The sequence below is a fragment of the Capsicum annuum genome, chromosome 9 (assembly GCF_002878395.1).
Source record: "Capsicum annuum cultivar UCD-10X-F1 chromosome 9, UCD10Xv1.1, whole genome shotgun sequence".
Classification (NCBI taxonomy): domain Eukaryota; kingdom Viridiplantae; phylum Streptophyta; class Magnoliopsida; order Solanales; family Solanaceae; genus Capsicum; species Capsicum annuum.
Genome location: NC_061119.1, coordinates 91069761 through 91075937, shown reverse-complemented (window position 1 = coordinate 91075937; position 6177 = coordinate 91069761). Strand labels below are relative to the sequence as shown.

The 6177-nt window shown below is 31.4% G+C and overlaps 1 pseudogene; it reads left to right on the top strand.

Annotated features, from left to right (window-relative positions):
• Positions 1–4860: 4860 nt before the first annotated feature.
• Positions 4861–5462, top strand: LOC124887351 (annotated as a pseudogene).
• The last annotated feature ends 715 nt before the right edge of the window (positions 5463–6177 follow it).

Below are 6177 nucleotides of genomic sequence, written 5' to 3'. Positions count from 1 at the left end.
AAGATAGAAAAGAGGGGTGAATGCTTTCTTTTTTGCCATTTTTTCATCTGTGAATTGTTAATCAACCCATCCGTCTATACGATCGAATATTTCTTACACATATGAGTTTTATACAAGGTATCAAACTTATGAATCTATTTTCTTTATGATTTTATGGTTAGTCTTTGAATCTAGAAAGAATACAGAAATAGGCTAAGAATTCACTTCGAATGAAGAAATTGAGAATATTGTTTCCTGATATATCAATTGGTCAAATTCAAAATCAAGTGTCTCCTTTCGATGAATGATCGAAAGAACCACTTTAAGTAATGAATATTGTTCAGATTTTGAGAAGAAAGAACTCCCTTGATATCAAAATATCCAATATTTTGAAAAAATTTCACTAATTACCCATAGTTAGGAATAGAATAATTGAGGGAAATATATTATGATGATTAAAAAAAAATGACTGGCAAAAGATAAATTGGCGAGTTCTCATTATTTAATTAAGAAATCCAATTGTTGGTCATTAAAGAATACAAAAGAAAGAATTTCCAATTTACAAGATATGATATATCTGGATCTAAAGTGTTAATTCCAACAAATATTGAACTAAAAAAAATTTCTTGATTTTGAAATGGTTTGCCATCTGAGATTAATCTATTATTTCGATTTGTTATTTGTTATTAAATTGTGTGGGTTTACATACGCATAAAGACCATAAAAAGAGTTTCGTTTTATGGTTCTTTCATATATGTTTTGTTTAATTGAATGAACGTTCTGATTCTCGATTTCTCAAAATACTTCAATTGGTACACACAAGAAATTAGGCTAATTCAACAACCTTTTGTTCAATTTCTCGTAGAGTCAAATTCTCATCAGTACGGGTTAAGGGAATGGACCCCTGTCCTAAGATGTCCATATAAAGAACACGACGAGCATAAATACCCTCTTTAACTTCTATCCTAACGGACTGAATATCTTTTATAAGGAATCAGAGGAATATTCGATGATTTTTTTCTGGAAATCCCCAACAAAAAATACAGACTATTCCTTCCTTTATATAAAATCGATCATAACCACTACCTACATTACAGAAAATTTTGCACCACAAATAAGAGCTAATAAAGAGACCCGCAATTCCATAGAAATACATCACGATTCCTTATGGAAAAAAAATGATTTACTGAGGTGGAAAAAAAGATAGCAAATTTTTACCAAGATAACTGGAAGTTCCAACTAATAAGAAGCCTAATGAACCAAAAAAAAAGATAAAGGCCCCGAAGAAATTACTTATTTTTCGAGGCATCACAATAAGTTCTATCCATATATGTTCGTATCGCCAAGTCATACTTTACCCGATGCATTTTATTAGAATTGAGATAATACCCCATAGAAATTTGACTTTAGTTTTTTGTTTCCGAAGTAACTCTTATCAACTAGCACTAGTTTGAGGTGAACTAGCACTAGTTTGATGTCAACCTTTAGGAGTAATTCATCAAATATGTTAAGTCTAAAATAATAACATACTCTTTATTTAATACGATCCCACTATACATATCGATATACATAGAGATTAACCGACTACATTTTAGCCATCCAGTCATCCTGATCTATTTGAAAATTACTAGAATGGATATATCCATATATCATGTTTCTGCAGGCACAAGAGTTTTTTCCTTTATGTTCGGTAGAAATCACATGTTATACTCTATTCCAATAAATAGATATTTGTTTTATGATACAAGTCCACGTTTTCAAAAAAACTTGATGAGTTTGGGTCCCAGTGGATCTAAACAATCTTATTTTCTTGAACATGAATAAATAAATAATCCATTGCAATTACCGGAAAGACTAGGCCTACTAACGGCACAAAAATAGATGGATGGTTCAAATTTGTCATAAAAGGGGTACCTCAATTTAATATATTGTATCTGTTATTATGTTATTATATTATTATATAAATAAAGATATCTTGTAATAATTAAATAATTATAATTAAATTAAGAATTTGAATTCTAATTTAGATAATATTTATTATTAATAGAATTTGAAATTCTTAGTATAGATCTAAGTATCTATATATATAAATCTAACTGAGTACATATAATAAGAATAAGTGAAAAGAATGTAGAACTAAATAAATGGACTTATTCATCTCTTACATGACAAAGGGTTCGGTCCAATTTGGACATCCATGTAGGAGGTACCAAACATACCCCATCATTGATTCGAGATCTTGATAAGGTGAATACCTAGTCTATTCAATGCTAGGCATAATGAGAGTAAAAGGACGTCAAAAAAATCTCTTTTCGTCATATGAACTTTAAGGTGTATGAAGTTTCATATTTGATTTTTTAAGCAGAAGCGATAGAGACTTCATTTAACTTAGGTTTATTTAGTCCAGAGACAGACCTACGTCAAGACAATCCCACCTTTGAAACACTTTGGTAATGCTCCCAAATAATGAATCAGAGCACATGGAGCCATTTCCTTATCTTTTTTTCTGTCAAGAAAAAAAATGGCAGACTAACTACTATAAATATCAGTTAATGAAAGAGACCAATGCAAAAAAATACATGTTGGGTCTTTGAAATAGTTTAGATCATTTTAATAATAATAATTTTGAACTGTTTTACCGAGAAGGTCTACGGTTCAAGTGCGTATAGCACTATAAAATAAAATAAAAATGAAAGAAAATTGTATAATTTTCATTTCTTCATTATTATTTCTAGCTTGTAACTAAGTGAAATTCAACTATTCCTCTAAGTTTACTCACGGTAATCGTTTAAGTTTAAGCAGATGAAAGAAAAAACACATATCAATGAATCCAATCGATATTTATTTTTTCAATTGCAGTTAAACAAACCAACTTTTCATCATTAATCTTTGGAGGCGAATTACATATTCATATCCACAATAAAAGAATTAGTGAGACCCCTTTCTTTTGATATCCCCAATCTTATTGAATTTTGAAAGTCAAATCATTTCATGGGCCTGGTGAAATGAAAAACTACGAAGAGAAATTCACATGTATTTAGGAAGGGACTGCTGCATTTGTGTACAAGCTAAAGTTTTTTGAAAAACTAATATCTTTGGTCACTTTCATTATCAAATAGGATTTTCCTTCATATACCTTACTTACCTCGACCTAGCGAAGCACAACACAAAAACGGTAGTCCTGTTTTTCTGTATTCAACCAAGAAAAACCCCTTCACTTGGATTCGAATCCTAATACTATTATTAAATAAAAATAAAATAATAAAAGGAATTTACCAACACAAGATCTTCTAAATCTTGAGATGGAAGTTCCTATACATTCTCTTCTATTTGATTACTTGTTCCATTCTAGATCACTAAATCACTAAGAAAAAAAATATTAAAATAAAGACCTCCTGATTCTATTTATCCTATTTATAGAAAAAAATAGAAATATTTAAAGAATTTCTAATTAAGGAAGAAAAATTAAAGAAGAACTAAGAGAATTAATTAAGTTAGAATTCCCCGTCTTTAGTTTAGAGAAATAAACAAGAGAAGGAGGAGAATTTGTATAAGAGTAATATATAGTTAGAAGGTTCTACTAACTAAATAAAATGGACATAAGTATAATGGAAATAAAATCGGATTCCAGTCGATGAATCTTGCAATGAGATATGCCCTACAATAAACCAATAAACAAAGCCAAACTATACGGTTCGACCAAAATGAATTCTTGTTTTGACTATTATAGTTATGGATGGCTTGACAATTCCAATTTGAATCGACCAATCAAATCCGGTATATTTTCCACGTTCATAGGAGTGTGTTTATATTTCTTCTTTACGAATATGATTTTTTGGGCATTTCTAATAATATACATCCTTGTTCCTATTTTGGCATTTTTCATTTCCAGAGTGTTAGCCCCGATTAGCAAAGGGCCGGAGAAACTTTCTACTTATAAATCGGGTATAGAACCAATGGGTGATGCTTGGTTATAATTTCGAATCCGTTATTATATGTTTTCTCTAGTTTTTGTTGTTTTTGATGTTGAAACAGTTTTTCTTTAGCCATGGGCAATGAGTTTCGACTTATTGGGTGTATCTGTATTTATAAAAGCTTTGATTTTCATGCTTAGCTTAATTATCGGTTTAGTTTATGCAAGGTGAAATGGGGAATTAGAATGGTCTTAGCTCCTGAATATTCAGACAATAAAAAGAAAAACGGAAAAAATAAGATTGAGACAATTATGAATTCCATTCAGTTTCCTTTACTTGATCGAACATCCCCAAATTCAGTTATTTCAACTACATTAAATGATCTTTCAAATTGGTCAAGACTCTCTAGTTTATGGTCGCTTCTCTATGGTACCAATTGTTGCTTCATTGAATTTACTTCACTAATAAGCTCACGCTTCGACTTTGATCGTTATGGACTAGTACCAAGATTGAGTCCTAGATAAGCGGATCTAATTTTAACGGCTGGAACAGTAACAATGAAAATGGCCCCCTCTTTAGTAAGATTATATGAGAAAATACTTGAACCAAAATATGTTATTGCTATAGGAGCCTGTACAATTACAGGAGAGATGTTCAGTACCGATTCTTATAGTACTGTTCGGTGAGTCGATAAGCTAATCCTTGTAGATGTATATTTGTCAGGTTGCCCACCTAAACCAGAAGCGGTTATAGATGCTATAACAAAACTTCATAAGAAAATATCTCGAGAACTCTATGAAGATCGAATTAGGTCTCAATGAGTGAATCAGTGTTTTACTACCAACCATAAGTTTCATGTTCGACGTAGTATTCATACAGAAAATTATGATCAAAGAGTTATTTATCAACCACCATCTACTTCAGAGATCCCAGGAAATCTTTTCCAAATACAAAAATTCAGTATCTTCCCCCAAATTAGTGAATTAGACAAGATTCCTTTGTCCAGAATAAGAAGTGGTGGGTCAATTTTCATAAATTTAATCATAAATATGAAATACTTATACAAATAAAAATGTGGGAGAGATAAAAAAGATGCAGGGTCGTTTGTCTGCTTGGCTAGTCAGGCATGGGCTAATTCATAGATCTTTGGGCTTTGATTACCAAGGAATAGAGACTTTACAAATAAAGCCCGAGGATTGGCATTCCATTGCCGTCATTTTTTATGTATATGGGTACAATTATCTTCCCTCTCAATGTGCCTATGATGAAGTGCCTGGCGGGCTGTTAGCTAGTGTGTATCATCTTACGAGAATAGAGGATGGTGTGGATCAACCAGAAGAGGTATGTATAAAAGTCTTTGCTTTCAAGAGGAATCCTAGAATTCCGTCTGTTTTTTGGGTTTGGAAAAGTGTGGATTTTCAAGAATGAGAATCATTTGATATGTTGGGAATCTCTTATGATAATCATCCACGCTTGAAATGTATCTTAATTCTTGAAAGTTGGATAGGATGACCCTTATGTAAGGATTATATTACCCCTAATTTTTGTGAAATACAAGATGCTCATTGAATGATAAGAAAGCTATTTCCACTTAGACAATTTAAGATATTCAAGGATTGCACATTCTGTTCTAGATTAGGCAGGTCTAATTTATGGAATTATCAATAGGCTAACAAAAAAATACAATTAAGGATTCATTTAATTCTCACATTTATTTGGAAGATACTTATTTCGGATGAGCCATACCAATAGGATGAACCAAATGAGTTCTACATCATGAACTTTGTACTGCACACATTACTTAGATGGGTTCTAGAAGGGCATATAGGAAGGGATAGAGAAATTCAGAATGAATAAATCGAATATGAAAGAAAAGACAAAGAAATGATAGAATATCGAAATCTATTTCTTGGGATCTGAACTGAATCTTGTCTATTTCAACCCCCCTAGATTCGAATTTTGAGCCATTCAACAATTAACCAATTTTACCTTTCGAATATATATTACGTATTCAACTTCGTTTGAACGAGAGGAGAAAAAAAGGAGGATATATAATCCAATTCTTTTTGATAATTTATCAAAGAAACTCTACCCATCTAGAACATATTATAGGGTATATCGTGCCAAACTGGATAAAGCTATTATTCTAATCTAGACTCTAAAAGAATATGTATGTTGATTCACATTAATTAATTAGAAATTAATTCTAGTGAAGAGAGACCCATACAAGGTTGGGACCAGTAACCAAGGATTTTTAGGGTTATACCAACCCAATTGGAACCTT